The following is an 18,911-nucleotide window of genomic DNA, read 5'->3' on the forward strand; positions in this document are numbered from 1 at the left end:
TAGGAAGAAAAATATCCCACCTCATACAACAATGGCTGCCCATGAGTGTTGTGCAAGTGATCAGACACTCCTCACAGGCCTCTCATCTTTGTGCATTAACAAGAAACAGTAAGACAGTGATTACTGATAATAGTAAGATAGGAAGCCTCTCTGCTTTAGATGAATTATCTGAGGATCCTAGAGGGTAAGTGACTTGCCCAAGGACATGTAAGTTAGAAAGGAGAACACTGTGCTAGAAGACTAGGCTGAATTATAGCCATCTGTGCATTGGAGGAAAGGGAAAGGGAACTAGCCCACCTTCCTTACTACAGTTTCTGCTCCTCCTTCCATGACCATCTTTCTTTTGATTTCCTGTTAGTACATGGCCCTCAGCCATGAGGCAAAGGGGTGAGCTAGACAAAGCTGAAAGCAGGAATCAGGGGAAGCCGATGAGTGATCAGGGGGAGATGATGAGTGGGGCGGTTTTCCTCAGTCTCAGAATTCTCTGTGCCTAATCTGGGGTGCAGGGTGGTTCTTGCTCCTCACCAGCATCATCAGTGGTCCCTAACAAACTCACACATTCCACCTTTGCTTTAGTCTTGTATGTTTCCTTCCACCATTTTCAAGTGGAGGGCAGCTTGGGATGCCTGGGTTATCAGGGCCCTGCATGGTGCTCTGAAACATCAGAATTTATCCAGAGTCATCTTGCCAGTGGCCTGGCCCACTGGATTTTGTGACATTGTTGTTATTTCCTGCCTGTCTCTCCTCTCTGTGGAATGTGATCGCACCTCTCCTTCTCCACTGGAAAGAGCTCAGAAGGAGCCAGATTATTGGCCCTGTGTTCACAGCAGAGTCCCCAAAGCAGTTTCTGGCACACAGGTGGTGTGTGATATTCGTGTGTTGAGTTAGTGACTGAATAAATGAATACAGCTGGTGATTAGTCCAAACAAACAGAGACCCCATTGCTGTGCTCTAGAGGAGGATGATCCATTGAGATGGGTTCCATGTAAGAAAGCCAGTGGCTGATTCTCATACCTGGCGCACGAAACTTATCAGCCAGCAGGAGGCTCTGGTCACTGTTGTCACTGGGGAGTCAGGCACAGCAGTGCTTCCATCCCTCTCTGGGGCTCCTTGTCTGAAGGTGTGGCACTGGGAAGTCATGCTCTGACCTAGAAGTAAACACACCACTGACAGCAGCCAGTGACCCACTGCACCTCAAAAGCTCAGGCATTACAAACCTACCACGGCCTGCATGGCTGAGAGCTGGGACTGTCAAGTGAACAAAACAGCGCTGAATGGGAGCGCTGACAAGAAACGGAACAGTCATTCTGAAGTGCCAAAGCGCAGTGCAGAGATTCAGAACACCACAGCCATGGCACTGAAAGGAAGCGAACACATAAGGTCAAACAGCCAAGGGTGACGATGCACACCTATAACCCCAACACTCTGGGAGGCTGAGGCGGGAAGATTGCAAGTTTGAGGACAGGATGGGAAGCTTAGTAACTCAGCAAGACCCAGTACCAACAAGGAGAGAAAGAAAGAAGGAAGGAAAGAAAGGTAGATCCAGGATGCAGCTCATAGTAAAAGTCCTCAACTCAATACCCAGCACCACAAAAGAAGAAGTAGAGTAGAAGGAGGAAGAGAAGGAGGAAAAGGGAAAGAAAGAGGAAGAAGAAAAGGAGGAGGAAGGGGAAAAGGAAAGAAGAAGAGTAGAAAGAGGAGGAGGAGAGGGGAATAAAATGAAATAGAAAGGCCAAACAGGCTGCATTCAGCCCCATATTCTTTTGGAAGCTGTGCAAGGCAAAATTTGTCTCGTGTTGACAGCCACCCTGCAGCACAGTAACTGACACACAGGAAAAACTCAAAAAGTATCTGTTGGATGAAGAATCACACAAATCATGAATTCTGCAGACAGAGGAAGGCTGACAATTGCTACTTCTGTCTGAAATGATGCTGTTCCATAGAAGGATGTGAAGTTCATACATAAGCCACACACACAAAAATAAAATAAAATAAAATAGCCCTGGGCCAGGGATTTAGCTCAGTGGTGCTGCTGCCTGCCTTATGAACGCAAGGTCCTGAGTTCAATCCCCGGTTCCAAAAAAATTAATAAATAAATTAAATTAAATAGCTCATTTGTTTTTTGTTTCCCTGGAATTTAAAAATGTGGCTCCTCAAAGTCACGCAAACAAGATTGCCAAAAACCAGTATATTGGACAATAGGCCACAATCCTAAGGCCTGGGACTTCTGCCATAGGAAAACTGCTCACCATGGGTCCCAGAAGCTTTTCTGCCTCCTCAGACAGGGGCCTGGATCGAGTGGCCCCCCAGCCCTGGTCTCCTTCCAGCTTTGAGATGCTGCTGCTTACGGATCCTGGGTTTGGCTTTAGCACCAAGCTGCTTTATATTGCGGAGCTCACTGTTTGTTCTACCACAAGACTGTAACAGCCGCATTTTATAAGTGAAGGAACAAAGAACAAGAGAGTTCATGGAGAGTCCAGTCTCACACCCTGGCTTCCCAGTAAGGGCAGGTTTTGAAAGTGAGCCTGAGATCAGCTTGCAGGACAGGCAAAGGCTGCTCCCTCCGTGGCATGTGACCGCGAGGAAGGTCCTCAGGCGTGGCTCTATGTGCGTCTTCTGACATACAAAGTCAGGCTGCTCAGAAATTCCCGCTACAGTTTTTAAAAGAGAGAGAATAGATACCAGGTGTGGTCGAAATCTACAGTGAACAGGAACATTGTTTTTCAATTACAGTAAAGATACATTGCCATTATTCCCCCTTTAAATTCTCCCCTCTTTTCAAACACACTCATCTCGTCATCCTCATCACTTGTTGAAGCCACTGTGGAGGGTCCCCTTCTGCGTCTTTATGAGGTGTTTTAAAAAAAATACATTGAATCCTGCTTGCTAAGTACCATCCAGGGGAAAAAGCAGACTGGTAAAAATGAGGGTTTAGGGCGTGTCCTCATCCACCTTATTCACTGGATGGAGCACCTTGTGACTTCTGGCTCTTCTCCAAAGTCAAAATGACCACAAGAGGTAAAGATTCTGAATCCATTCAGGGTATCAAGGCAACCACAACAGTGCAACCAAAGACCTCAGGTAAGAGGACTTCAAGAACTGTGCCAGACAGTGGCAAGAACAACGGATTAAGTACGTCCACAGCAAGGGGGAGAGTTTTGAGGAAGATTCGTGGCAATGTATCTTTTACTATCATAATTTTTAATTTTAAAAGTCCACTGTATTTTTCGATCATGTCTAATGTGAATCTGTGCCTCCAATTTGAAGGATGCTCCAATTTGGACAGAAAGCTCCCTCTGCTGGCTCCAGAGCTCCTAGGCTTCCTGCTAATCAAGTGCCCGATTCTCCACCTGGGTAGGTCCCCCGAGGAGGACAGACAAGGTACCGGAAGGGAAACCAAAGGATAGAAGGCAGCACCACATGGTCTTGGGCCAGGGAAGGCAACACTACTGACAAACCCTGGGCCGCTTTCTCAATAAAAGGTCCAGAAATGGATACATGATACAGCATCTGTAATTAATACTCCAATCATCTCTTCTAGCATTTAACACACTTTAAGGCATTTGGAGTACATTTTATGTTTGTGTATAGTTTTCTTAGGAACTTCTAGGAAATAGGAACACAAATGAAAACTCAGCTCAGTAAGCTGCCAGCATTACAGGCAGTGCTTATTTGGAATGAACGCGATCTCTGTGGTGGAGATAATGATCCTGGCTCAGAGCACCCATGATGGCCCAAGGATACGGAGGAAAACAATCTGTTTCTTGGAGGAACAGGAGGTGTCTGTCATCTGAATGACTGTTCCAGCAGAGGTCAAAGCACAGCACGTCCACAGTGTCACGTACACCAGATGCGTACACCACACACACGCACATAAACCACACACACACATGCGCAAACCATCCACAGAGCCAAACACATGAACACAAAGTCACACACAGGCACACATATTCACTTATCATACACACACTGTACATACAGTCTCATACACTATAAACACACCTCACACACATATTCCACAAACATGTGTTGCATGTATACACAGCACACATAACACACATCCATATACTCATAGTCACACACATTAACACTCGCACACAAAAGCACTTAGAGATCACACCTGCCACACAGTCATACACCACATACACAGTCACATGTGAACCTACCACACACACAAAATAAACCACCTGTTTATCGTTCAACATTTTAAAGTTAGCATGTTCATATGAAAAATTAGAATTTAAAAGGCTATAGAGCACTTGCCCAGTATGTAGAAGGTCGTGGGTTCAACCCCCAGCACCACAAAAAAATAATTACTCTACATCCCGCTCATTCCAAAAGATTTTTGAATTATGCCTTCTGACAGTTTTGACATTCCTGAATAACTCATTTCTTAAGAGGTCACTCCAACCTCTGAAACGGCTTACGTGTGAAAGAGGGTGCCAGAAATCATTTGGCCTAGTGAGGATAGTCTTATAAGTAGCTGGAGAAGGTGAATAATGATTTGATTATATTTTCCAGAGTTTGGGCAACTGTCTCTAGCCTTCAAACATTTCTCCTACTTTCTTTTTCATGCCTGAATGCAGAATTTAAGGTCTCCTTTTTTAACCTAAAGCCATGTAGGCTTTAAAGATTTTTAAATAAATATGTATAATTGTAGAGTTGTAGAGTCATTCATACCCAGAATATTGAATCTCACAGTTTGGAAAAGCAAGAATCGTCTCGTTTGCTAAAAACAAGTGCTTGGTTCCACGGACAACTCTTAGCTGAGACTGAAGAATGGGGATTTTTTTTTTTTTTTCTGTGCTGAGTGATTTGGTTACAAATGAGACTTCAGGAAAGAAATACTACATGCACTCAGTTAGAGATAGAACCTGAAATAGTGAAACTCACAGGAGCAGAGAGTACCATGGAGATTATCAGAGGCAAGGGTGGGAAGATGTTAGTCAATGGATACAAGATTTCACTTGTGAAAGAGGAAGAAACTCTGGGGGAATCTAATGTAAAACATGGCACCGCTGACTCTACTACACAGGCTTGAAACTTTCTGAGAGGTTAGACCACAAAAGTAATGTGAAAGGTGATGGGTGTATTCATTAGCTGGATTATAATGAACACTTCACAATGTATACAAGAGGTAAAGGATGTGATTAATGTTTAATTTTTTAAAAAACTTTATTACAGCGAAAGATACATTGCCAGAAATGAATAAGTGTGTTCAATGTGAATGGTGTATTTTGAGTACTTTTAGGAGAATTAATGGCAGTGTGCCTTTTATTATAATAAAAATTTTAATTTAAATATTCACCATATATTTTAATCACCTTTCATTAACCAATCATTTACAACAGTTTTTGTCAAACAAAAACATGATGCTGTGTCCTCATACAACTTATTCACTGGATCTGGCACCAGGCAACTTCTGACTCTTCCCCAAAGTAAAAATGACCACGAAAGGGAAATGTATTGAGTCCATCCAAAGTCATGACAACCCAACTAAAGAAGGAAATTTCCAGAACTGCTTCAGAAAGTGACAAGAACAATGGGATAAATGCTCAAAGATGGGAGTATTGAAGGGGGTTTATAGCTATGTGTTTTTTAATGTGTAGTACAGTTTTTAAATTTTAAACATTCACCATATTTTCAATCACACCTTGTATGTATATCAAAACATTAAATTATATACCTTAAATATAAAAATTTGTATTGTTCATTATACTTCAATAAAACCTGGAAATATAAATAACAAGAAAGGCTTAGACCAAGAGACTATGACAGTCTCTCATAAGAAAATGTTTGATGGAGGCAAGGTATTTGGTATGTGACCTAAAGTGCAGTTGAAACACAATGACAACATCAAGTGGGAGAAGGTTCTAGAAAGAGGAGCTTCAAAATTGCTGAGGAGAGATTGTATTCTGTTATGTTCTTACTAAAGAAGGGCATAGTTTTATGTCATTAATGATTAGTGGTTGCTCAGCATTATTCCCACTTACTGAGCACTGTGCCATGATTCTCCTATCATGAGTTCCCTTACAATATTATGAGGAAAGTATGAATCCCTCCATTTTACAGATGGAAAACCTAGTTTTAGTATTTGAGCCAGGGTTAAAGAGCTTTGCTCTGAGGAGAAGTCTATACCACCTCTGGCCTCATGGGGCTTCTCATATAGCCAGGGATGGAGTTTGTGGTGCATATCATGGGATGTCAACTTGACTGGCCTTGGGATTCATTGGCAGGACTGCTGGGGCACACTTCTAATGGTCTCGGTGGGTCGTGGAAGCACAGCCCTGGAGTCTGTGTCTGGCCTCTGGCCCCTTTCTCTCTGGCGCAGTTCCCCTGCTCCAGACACCATGGACTAAGCAGGTTGCTCCGCCATTCCCTTCCACCGTGATGTTCCTGCCTTGGAGCCAGCTGGCCATGGACAGAATCCACTAGGACCGTGAGACAAATTAAGTCTCCCTTTCCTAAATCTGCAGTGTTGGATATTGTGTCCATGTTTTTTTAATCACCAATAGGAATTAATTCTGATAATGCCAGAGCAATATCCTATAAATGCTGGGACTTTCTCTATAGCCATTTTTAATTCCTTTTGTTTAAGGATGGAGATTCTGAAGGTTAAAACAAACCAGTGATATGAAGCAGCATCACTCACCTGATACTCAAGCCCCCCGCCCCCAACTGGAGAACAGCAGGACCAAGAACCAGCACTGATTCTGGGAAAAGAATGCACAAGCAAGTCAGTCATGAATGTTCACTGCTTCACTGAGGAAATCAATATATGTATATTTCCGTATACAATTCTATAACCACCTCCATGTTTGTAAGTGAAGCAATATTCACATATCAATATTTTAATTACATTCCATAATTCTTCCATTGAACACGTTTGCTGACTTTGCTAAAAAAAAAAAAAAAAGAAACAGATCTAGTGATCCCAGAACTCTGGGCAGGTGAGTCAGGAGCATTGTAAATTGCAGCTCAGCCTGGGCAACTGAACAATTTAGTGAGTCTCTGTCTCAAAACTATTTTTAAAAAGAAGCGGGCTGGAGATATAGCTCACGGCAATGGACCTGAGTTCAATCCCCAGGACCACTAAAAAAGCAGTCTACAAGTTCTCAAATTCCAGCATCCATTAAATACACATGAACCAATTGGACTTACTGTTTGTCCCGGGAAGCCTTGTGCAGTAAAGACTGCATATTTAAGGCCATACTGGGAGGAAATGGGCTTTTTATTTTACTGCCTCCAGGGAGAGTGTCCCAGAACTGAGAGGTCCGCTTTGCATTTTAAAATCTACTTATCAAAGTTGCAAATTCAGAATATTTAGTTCTCCCTTACACTCTTACATTTAATTTCCATGTCTTACTCTCATGTTTAACTCAATTGAGAGAGACCTTTGGCTCATGTTTGATTCTATTTACAAACTACATTTTAAAGTTTCAAATAGGTAAATGACATTTAAAATTTTACAGACAACTGACTGCCTTTTATTCATGTGACTGAGCAATCTTTTCCTGTGTATGTAATATGAATTTAATAAATTAAACTTACAAAGAAAAACTTCACTTTTTTGAACATGATCTAATATCATTTATTTTCATTACAGCAATTTTAACTTAGAAATGGCAAACAAATCAATTAATCCCACATTTTAAATTTATTGACAAAGCCGAGTTATTCTAATAGGCTAAATCCTATAAACATATTCATATACCTTGCTACAAAAATATTAACATTAAGTTTTGATTCCATTACAATATATTTTGTTGTTGTTGTTACACTACTGGGAATTGCTAGGCAAGTGCTGTATCACTGAGCTACATCCCAAGCCCTTTTTAAATTTCATGCTGAAACAGTCTCACTACATAGCTCAGGCTGACTTCAAATCTACCACTGTCCTGCCTCAGCCTTCTGAATAGCTGAAATTACAGGCAAGTGCCACCTTGTCCCGCAGAGCCTTTTCTTGAGAGACTATGTTCCCATTTTTTACTCACCAATCAGCCATGAAATGGGCCTGGTAGAAGTCATCTAGGTTAGGCCTGCACATTTGTCTGTGAATTACAATCTTAGTGAACTATACTTATTTTTGTAGAAGAGAAAATTATCATTGTAAAGCTTTCTGTTGTTCATAAACAGACTTTGTGGACCTTTTGGTTAACCGCAGGCAAGTTCCCAGGCTTAGTCGCTACTGACAAGTCTGAGGCGTGGGAGGGGGTGGGCACTGGACCGATCTGCTCAGGGTCCAACACAAGCTCATCTCATGGGCCCTCACCGCAGAGGCGCGAGGCTGACCACGCGTCCCGAGCTCCTCTGTGACTAGGCTTCAGCAAGTGGTAACTCGGCAGGTGTGTATGAGTCAGTGGGCTCCCGCAGCAGGTGCCTGAGGGTGGTGTTCTTGTAGAAGGTGAAGGTCGAGCACAACGTCAGAAAAGATGAAGCGGAAAGCTGGTTCTTTCATCTGACATCCCAGATGTGGGGACCTTTGAGCCTTCTGCAGTGGCAGAAGCAGAGTCCAGTGACTTCTTATCTGTGTGTGGGTGCTGAGAACTGGTGATGATGACGATGGTGTTGATAGCGATGGTGGAGACGGTGATGACAGTGATGGTGATGACCATGTGGTGGTGCTGACGGTGGTGATGGCGATGATGATGTTTTCTTCTTACTTTCACTCCTGTGTTTCATCTATTTTTTTTTCCCCAAATGTGGTGAAGTCCAGAAAGGTGGTTTTAAGTAGAGGGTGATTCCTACCCTCCCAGGAGACAAAGGGCAACAACATTCAGAGATATTTTTGATTGTCAGAAATGGGCATGAGGCAGGATGGAGTGGGGGTGTGACTGGTATCTACCGTGGAGAGGTCACAGATGGCACCAAACATCCTACAGCACGCAGGAAAGTCTCCACAGCAAAGAGTTGTCCAATTCAAAACAAATTCAGGTATCTCCATATCGACTTCCATAGTGATAATCATAAATAAGATCCTAATGGTATAATTGACAATGTGAAATAGGAAGAAAAGGGCTAAAGGTGTAGGGGAAGTGGAAAGGGTAGGGGAAAGGTAATACAGGAAAAGAAAAAATATGAGAAAATGAAAAAATGGAAATAAAGTATTTGTAAATAGGGGAGGGAGGAGGGGGTGAAGGAGGGCAGTGACAAGGGAAAAAATGAAAACCAAGACCTGTCATGTAAAGGTACAAGATCCCAATGATGAATGTAACTGTACTGTCTACCTAAAAAGTACCAGTAAACTCAAAGAGGAAAAAAAATTCAGTGCCAAGGCAAAGAAACCTGAGCACTATTCATTGGGCTCAGTCTGCTCACTAAGTGACTTTAGTCTGGGAATATGCTTGTATTTGATGCCACAAAACAAAGAGATAACAAGAAAGTAGGAGAGGGGAAGAGCTTGAGCACATTGTAGGGAACAGAGTTCTTATTAGTTACAGTTCACTTGTTTCCATTTAATTTGAGTGAGTGGCTCTAATTTTCCAGTGCTAATCTCTGAACAGGAAGAGTCATCCTAATTTGTCCTAACAGGAATGTGGAGGAAATTTTGACTGTTATGAATCTGTTGAGATTCCACAGATGGCCACTCTTCCAACGTGGTTCAGAAGCTGACGCCATTGCTACTGCTTGAAAGTTTGTTAGCAGAGCTTTTAAAATAACATTCTCATTGTGAAAAGAGAAACACACAAGAGACTAGACTGTGCATGGAAAAGCCACTACCCAGGTAACACCAGCAGGTGTGCTGAATTAGAGGGAGAACTTTTAACGGGCATGGGGCCTGAAGGTTGAATTGGCTGGTTTCATACTTTCAGCCTACCTGATTAAATGCAAAATGTCAAAACCAGACTTATCAGTACATCTTCAGATCTGCTGTGCTTTTATATCTGATTGCCACTCAAACACCAGTGACCTACAACACATCAATCCTTTCCTTCTCCCCCAGTTAAGTACTTAATGATCTGCAAACAAGCTCAGCACTTAAAGGCCCAATGATCCTTTTGTCTGTGTGAGTCATTTCACCCTTATCAGTTCATTGTGTAAGAAAGAAGCCCGCAGATGCCAGTGTTGATTGTGATGATGTAAAACATCCTTTTGTTAGACAGACACCACCACCATTCCCTGCCTCCCTGACCACCGGGGCTTTGTGGACAGCACATCTTGGTGACCCTTTTTTGTCCCTAGCCAAATAACAGTCAGACTGTGGCTCCACATCACAAAATCAACTCTGGGGTCAGCAGGCATCTTTCAAGGAGGAATAGGCCAATAGTAGAGGAGAAGGAAGAGTCTCCAGACCCTGGTCCATGGAACCCCAGTGTCTCATGTAGCAGTCTCCCAGGTGGAGGGACAGCTGAGTTGCCCCCCTCATGCCCCCTCCAACTGGAGCATGTGAATCTAATTGTTTTAGAGATTAAGTTGCACAAAATTTCACTTGAAAAATGTACACTATTGCTTATAAGAAAAAGTTGAAGCACATTGGAGCAGGTGATTGCTAAGATCTAGATAAGTTGCCTCACTGTATAATTTAAAGTAACCAAACAAACATATGGACCACTAGCAATAAGCCTGTGAACAACTAGTAACCAAACAATACGGACAACTGGTAACAGACATGGGGACAACTAGTAACAAATGGACAGCTAGTAGAGAAATATACACACAACTAGTAACAAACACATGGACAAAAAGCATATGAAAAATGTTTTCCCTTAAAGTAAGCAAACACAATTGTATTTTTACATTTTTTATAATAAACAAAATTTTAAAGCATTCACAGCTCACTGGAATGCAATTTTAAAAATTTATGCATATGTAGATGAGGTTTTAAGAGAGTACAAAATGTGTAGGAGTAATTGAGCAATATATATATAAATCTTTACAAACATATATTTGCTAATATCGAAATCCCACAATTTCACCCTTTATCAATCCAATGATTTAAGTACAGGATGACTAAAAATTGCATATTTTTTTAATTTTTATAAAATAACAGGAGATATAAAAATGACAATTTTCTCAAATTTATTCAGTTCAGGAATCAGCTGGTTGAAATGACATCTGCCCAAGAAAAGCTCAGGATGGTTTACACATATACAAATCTGGTGCCTGTAAACTGATAAGTGGTTAAACTCTTTCATAGGAAGAGAATTCAAAATGGATTTTAAAATAACATATACTAACATATATTACACTATTTCCTAAGTTAGAAAAAAGGGAAACAACCTAAAATAGTGCAATTAATTAAGTATAATTATAATTATTGTGTAAAAATGTCATAAATGATTATGATGCCATGTTAAAGTAAATAAATTTTGTATAGTTGTTGAGATTATCATGGATCTTTTTTCTTGTCACTGCCTTCTGAGTTTGGCACAATTTGAATAATATCTTACTTTTATAATAAAAATAAATATTTCTAAAAGAATCTTAACAGACTTAAGGGCCTACCTTAAAGAGATATTTGCAATCTTTTACATAAGAGCCACTCTCTAGGCTTTTGACATTCAGAGAGAAAGAAGAAGGGAGGGGAATAGGGGGTGGGAGAGAGGGAGGAGGGACGGGGAGGGGAAGGCAGGAGAGGGAAGGGAATGGAAGAAATAAAGTCACTAACGAAGATTTCAGTGTGGTAAGGTTGGAAAGGTAAATGTGTCTAAATATACGCCATTAAAGAGCTGATTGTGACCCCTGTGGTGAGCTTTGGAATGAATATACTATACAAGGTTATAACATGTAAGAATACTTCTACCTGGGTTCATTTCTTTGTAAAACTGACACCCTCACCCCTCAGCAATCTTATATTCAGAAAAGGTATGAGTGCTGGGGGAGGACTTGGCTCCAGTAGAGGGAATTACATGGCCCAATGTTCCAGTCTCACAGAACCCTGGAAGTAAGGAGTCCTGGTCACTGGACCATCTTAGAGAGGCAGAACCTGGGTCTGAAGGAGGTACCTTCCCAGCTAACTACCTGGGATGCTGACCCACCACCACAGGCGCCTGCTGTCCAGTATGCATAGACACCCATATGTGGGCACTGGTTTTCTCCAAGAGAGTTTTATGGAACAAGACGAGAGGTGTGCTTAAGTCTGCCTCATGGATTGGCCAATTGACTTGAAAGAGCTTTTGGGGACTGATGAGTCTGATAACGTCTTGGGTCCTGAGACTTTCGAAGTTTTTACTATTTCAGTCCCATGTGTTAATTTCACGGCCGGCACCCTCACTTTTGACTTAGGCCACGCAGCTCCAAGTCTGAATCTAAGGTTCTATGGGTCTGAGACTGAGTTCCAGGCAGCTTGGGGTCATCCTTAGGTCAGACTTTAAGATGCCTCATGGGACGTGTTCTGTGAAACCTCTTACACTGCAGTTAGAATGAGGATGTTATTTTTAAATGCTTAGCCACAAGGGAAGAGCTGAGCTCCATTCCCAGTTGAGCATCTTAGGATTAGGGCAACGTAGAACGCTCAGTAGAGTCAGAGAGCTAAAGGGCACAAAGGGCTGGTCCCTGAATGAGAAGAGGCCGCTGTGTCTGCGGGCTGGTGAACGCCAAGGTTGGGATTCTGTTCCCTGGAGCCTTGGAGACAAGTCTCTCTTTCGATGATCACCTTCTTGGGATTAGCTCCCAGTCCCTTGACAGAAGCTTCTGGATCGTGAGATGTGTATGTAAGACAGGAATCCCTTTGGGTAGGTACTTACCCAGCAGTAAATTGTGGCCTACTGCATGGAACGTGGCTTCGGCAGGAACAAACATGGTGCCGTGGTTAGGAATCCGGGAGATATGGACGTGGCCCTGGCAGCTTAATGCTTACAACGTGAGCTCTCTACCCGAATCCGTAAATTGAAGGATTTTTATGTTTGCCACTAACTTGCTGATAGATGGAGAATGGGAAGAAGCTTAGCTTAACAAATTAAAGACTGAAAAATGGTTAGACCTCCATGGGATAAAGACCAGTAAGCCCCCAACTGCTTCTCTGTCCAGACTTCTTGCTTGGGATCTGTTTGTTTCACGCTGGCATAATATTGTGATTCAATTAGGAATAGATTGACTGATTGTTAACTAAGATCGAAATCCCCAGGGTACTATTTTGGAGCATAAATTAGTAATCTACATTAACTGCTCTGTTTACTGGGAGTTGGTCACCATGCTGGGCTCCTCACAGATTAAATTCGCAAAGCTGGAAAAAGAGGATCTATATCAATATTTATTAAACAAGTGTATGAGGTAATTGTTAGTAATTCCATTTAACAAATCAAAAAACTGAGGCTCAGAGAGCTTAATTAAACTGACCATCACACACTGTACTCAATGGCCTGCTATGAACAGGAAGTGGTTTGTCAGAAGCCTGTTGCCTCTGGTCTTTCTACAGTGCCAAGTGACCAACCAGAATCAATCTGGATTCCAACTGTATCCAGCATCCTAGGGAGAGCTGAATGGATATACTGAACCAACTGCATCAGCTGGGCTCTACAAGGGGGAAAAAGCTGGGCACAGTGTGGCACACACATATAATTCCAGCCACTCAGGAGGCTGAGGCAGGAAGATCACAAATTCAAGACTTGCCTGGGCAACTTAGAAAGACCCTGTCTCAAAATAAAAGAAAAGAAATGGCAATGTAAGTCAGTAGTCAAGTGCTTGCTTGCCAGGAATGCACAAGAACTTGGGTTCAATTCCCAGTACAGAGAGGGAGAGAAAAAGAGATTGGGGGTAGGGGGAAGAAAGAGAGGGGAGAGAGAAAAGAAAGAGGGAAGGAAGAAAAAGGAAACAGTTTCAGTGAGCAAGGCATATTGCTGCTTGACCTTACAGCATATCTGCACGTTGGTTGATTCAGCGTTGGCCCACGTGTCTCATTCTTACACATTAAAAAGCAGCATCAAGAAACCAGATGCTGGGCCAGGAGAAATCTGAGATGAACTGTAAACATTGGCCATACCAAACTGCAACAAAGAGGACCCAGAGGTCAACTTGAATAAATTCCCACTAGCAAACATAACACAGTAACTGCAGTATGTGGAAACATATCACATATGCTTAAATCCATGAGTTCATGAAGATCACAACAACAAAAACTTTATTGGTCACCTTTGGTGGACGCTAGGTAATTGACACATTGAGAAAACATAAATAAAGGGAAAGCCTCAAACACCGATCTGTCTTTCCTATTTGATTTGGACCATGGAGAGTCAAGTGATTGATGAGATGAGGTCTCTATAGAAGTATTCTAGCTAGTTCAAAAAGAAAAAAACACGAGAGGCCAGGCATGGTGGCACATGCCTGTAATCCCACCACTCAGGAGACTAAGGCAAGAGGATCATGATGATTTCAAAGCCTGTCAAAACTATATAGCAAGACTCTGTCTCAAAAAACCTAAACAACTCTAATCCTAACTGTTCCCTATGACTAATCAGAGTAGCTGACAATATGATAGAGAAACAAATATGGTAAAGGGAGAGAACATGTAACCAAACTCCCACTCTAAACTCCCACTTTACAGCAATTGCTGTGGGTAGAAAAACTTGCCAGCAACACCACCAGAAGCCAACAGCAAGATCAGACCTATGCAAAACCCCCCTGGACAAAAGACTCCGTTTCCTTAACAACAAGCAAATAGCAGAAAGAACATCCCAGGAGATGTCAGAGAAATATCACGTATCCCAGTGGACCTGGGATGAAAAACAAACTGCTAAAAAATGTACAAGACAATCAGGAATCTGTGAATGTTCACTGGCTCTTTAATGACATTAAGAAATCAATTTTAATGACCAGGGCGTGATTAGCAGTGTGATTAGCTTAGCTTTTAGAGATATAGTGAAATACAGTGAGGCCATGTGTGAATTCAACCAACCACAGGTTGAAAATATTAGGAAATAAAGTTGTGTCTGGGCTGACCACGTAAAGACTTTTCTTATCATTATCCCCTAAACAATATGGTAGGGTAACTATTTACACAGCACTCACGTTGTAGTAGGTAATCTAGAGATGATTTAAACTACACCACAGGGTGGTGTGCATGGGTTCCATGCAGATATCAGGATGTTTTACCTAAGTGACTTCCACATACACAGATTCTGGGATCTCAGGGGTCCTGGGGCTGATCCAGCAGGCACCAAGAGACAACGGTATGAAGAAAAGGTGTCTGGGATTTAGTTCAAAATGACATTGAAAAGTTTATAATTACAATAAGATTACCCAGGTATTGATAATTATAATTGTAACAGGATACATAATAATGTACCAGGTTCACTACACTCCCATAGTATAGTACAAAATAATGTATACTACACACATTTGACGTGGTCAATAAGAAGGAAAATTTAAAAGACCTCAAAGACCCCTATCAAATAGACCATTTTTATTTCCAAACCTGAGAAGGGATTATGTTTGCTGATAATAGAACCTGAGTGGTCTGTGGCTTATTTACAAGTTTAATTTCTTCAACTCTAGATATGACTTATTACACACAAGCCATTTCCACAAAGGAATCTTGGAATATTCTCCTCCTTTAACTTGACATTGATTTTTAGTGACAAGAACCACGTCAAATGATGAGAATTGGTGCTACTGTCAGCAAAGAAGGTATCAGGTTGGCCAAAGCCTGGACATGGTCCTGGCGTGGGCATCTGCAATTCCTACTGTATTGGGAGAAGGCGAGACTACAAAGAAAAGGCTTAAAGCGCTCCCGTGTGGCCAGTACAGGTTAAAACAGTCAGTGCCTTTTTTATTCAGCATTTAAATGTGGCCCGGAGCCTTCGCCTTTCAGACCAAAGTCCAGTAGTAGCCAAAAATTTTTTTTAAAAAAGCATTTCCTTTTCAGATCTTATATTCTCTTAAATGTTAGTCCTAACTTCCCATAATAATAATAATTAATAAAATTAAGAAGTGCTTTCTCGGTGGAAGAGAACCACCAAAAAATTCTTCAGTAACAATACAAAATGATGGCATAGCTTAAATGTGTTTATGGTCTTATGTGTAACCTTTCCAGGCAGTAGAGTTCACAAAGATACATGCGGGCCCAAGGATACCCCAAAAATCCATTAGAGTGGGCAGGGTGGAAGGAAGGGAGATTCTGAGAAAAAAAAATTTTTTTAACCAGGGATCCAACCTGGGACCTTGCACTTGCGAGGCAGGCAGCAGCACCACCAAGCTAAATCACCGGCCCAGAAATTATTTTAAATGGAACAAGAAAACATTCTGGCCTAGACCAATCATGCCAATAAGGTGAGAAGAGTGTCCAACTCAAACCTCTGAATTTGACTCTGGAAGAAGGGGAAGAGAAAGAAGGCAAGGAGGGAGGCAAGGGTAGGGTACAGGACCCCAGAATGCTAGAGTCTTGCTTCATGCATTGGGGCTTGATCTCCCTGATCTTGCTTTTCCAGCAAAAGTTCTGCTCCTGGCCCCTGAGTCCCGCCCGACCAGCCTCCCCAGCGTGACTCAGGGTGGGTTCCTCCAGGGATGGTGGACTCACGACCTAGTCAGGACAGCGGCTACCCAGGGAGGTGGAGAGATCTCGGAAAACGCCCCTTCATCCAGAGCCTGCAGGTTGCCCTTCCGAGCAGCAGGGGGCAGCAGTGCTTCCTTGGCCAATCCAGTCACACCTGCGTCAGAAGCGTCTGCGCTGCTTGCTCCCCAACGTGAATTCTTGAGTGTGGATTCTGGGAATAAAACGTTTTTAAGCAACTCTCTACCTGACTCTGATGTACAATTTAGGTTTGGAACCAACAACAGAAACAGATTAGAGTTAAAAAGTATTTGTTTTTTAGAAAAGTTTTGGAAATATCATTTGTCAGCTAATTATGATAAGAAATGTCCAGATTAAAAAAAGAAGAAGAACAAATTTCCAGATTAAATAATACAAAAAGTTAAACTGCTCCAAGGTCTAGTAGACTACTGATACTCAATTTACAAGTGACCATTTGTTCTCTTTCCTTATCTCATTGAATATAACTTTTTTTAAATTTTAAAACACAGTCTCAGTAAGTTGCCGAAGAAACTTCTACTGCCTCAGTCTGCAGTACCTGGGACGACTTGCCATGTGACGAAACATTAATGTGACTCTGTTTAAAGAGTGTTGCCCCAGATGCCATGAGGGGTACATAATACAAACCAACGTGTCTTTTGTTAAAATCCAAATGATTGCAAAATCCAAACTACATCTAGCTGCAAAGATGTGAGATGTGGGATTGTGGGAAAGGATGTTCTGGGGAAAGGATGGAGCATAAGATGACCTACCTTCTCACTGGGCATCACCCATTCTTCAATATTCCACTGATCTGGAGCTTTTCCCACTCCTTGGGAAGGAAAGATCTAAAGCCTTCTTCCTAGACCCATGCACCTGGAGCTCTGCTGTGTTTTCGTCCTGTTTCGTCTTGTTTGCTTTTGTGGGAATGAAACCCAGAGCATCTGCGTGCTGTGAAAAGTCTTTTCCGCCGCGATACGCGCCCAGCCCCCCTAGAACTCCATTTTGAGGAGCCACCTGGTGGAACAAGTACATTAAATCCCACGTTTGGCTCACGACCTAGTCAGTGAGGTGCTCTTTGTCATCCTTTTGCTGCTGAATCTCTGAGAGGAATAACCTACTAGCGCTTTCTCAAAATATCCCCAGGGCTTATCCAATTTTCTTGACAGAAAGCTCTTTCTGAAAAGCAAAACAAAGAGCAAATCACCGCCCGCTCCTCTGGCCTTCTCAGTCACACAGCAATAATGTCACCTGGGACCGGCGTGTGGCATGCACGTAGCCAGACTGACCTCTGCAGCCAGGTCTGACTCTGAGTTCTCAGAGAAGGCAAATCCTCAGCCTCCAGTTTCTTCTCTGTGAAATGCAGGTGCATGCCCTTCTGCGATAGCACTTCTTATCCTCAGCCTCTGGGATTGACAAATGGGCCCCGATCTGAGAGCTAAACGAGCAAAACAACAAACAGGTACTTTAATGAGTTATCTACACTTTGAAAGATATGACCCCCCGCAACAGAATCAGGAGAGCCTGAGCTAAAAATGAACAGAACAGAACAGACACACTTATACTCAGAAACCAAGGAACATTAAAGGAAAGCTGCAAAAGGTTAAAAAGGCGCCAGAAATTGCTACTTGTCTCCTGTGCTTCTCGAGGGAATAGCGTGGGCTGTTATATGCATCCAGTCAATTTTGCTGTAGGCAACTTCTGAAGATGCTTGGTATTTCTGTGTCCTGGCCTTCCTGATGGTTCACATCGTACTAAGGTTCCTTCAGTGTAGGCTGGGTCTTAAATATAACAGTGCTGAAAGGTGGTGGAGCTTTTAAGGGGCAGGACCCAGTGAAAGATAATTAGGTCATGGGATTCCCTCTGTTGGAAAGGGTTAATGTCATTCTCTTAGTCGTCACCCGAATGAGTTGTTATAAAGTGAGACCACCCCATTTGCCTGGCTTCTTCTGCCTGTATCTGTTTACCTTCTCATGTCTCTGCCATGTTGTGATGCAGCCAGCACAGCCCTCACTAGAAACAGTTGCCATGATGTTTGCAATTTCCAACCATCAAGATCATACGTCAAATAAGTCACTCACTTTATCCAGCAGTGAGTATTTCATTACAGCAATGCAAAAAAGATACATGCGATTAGCAGACATGAGCATTCTGGTCAGCTTTGTAGTATTAGTCTTTTCTTTTCTTTTTTTGTACCAGGGATCGAACTCAGGTCCTTGTGTTTGTGAGGCAGGTGGCAGAACCACTGAGCTAAACCCCCAGCCCCTGTAGTACTGGTCTTTGCTAAAGACTAGCACAGAAGCATCTCTGTCAGTCACTGTTTTCTTGTGAATTTGTTTGTGGTGAGTCTGCCCCACTGCCTGGTCTGTGATGTGGAGGCCAATGAATTTATAGACTAACGAAGTTTGGGACTAGGGCAGCTGCACCTTTAGACCAAACTGTTTCCTCTGTTTGCATCAACAACCAC

At 42.4% G+C, this 18,911-nt stretch overlaps 1 long non-coding RNA gene across 1 annotated transcript; it reads right to left on the reverse strand.

Annotated features, from left to right (window-relative positions):
* Nucleotides 1–16,125: 16,125 nt before the first annotated feature.
* On the reverse strand, nt 16,126–17,876 carry LOC117286582. The gene is made up of 3 exons (XR_004517751.1): nt 17,734–17,876; nt 17,218–17,623; nt 16,126–16,640 (listed from the first exon to the last, which is right to left on the reverse strand). It is a non-coding gene; the product is annotated as an uncharacterized LOC117286582 (long non-coding RNA).
* Nucleotides 17,877–18,911: the final 1,035 nt, after the last annotated feature.

The sequence above is a fragment of the Fukomys damarensis genome, unplaced genomic scaffold (assembly GCF_012274545.1).
Source record: "Fukomys damarensis isolate Sample0158 unplaced genomic scaffold, DMR_v1.0_HiC HiC_scaffold_17, whole genome shotgun sequence".
NCBI lineage: Eukaryota > Metazoa > Chordata > Mammalia > Rodentia > Bathyergidae > Fukomys > Fukomys damarensis.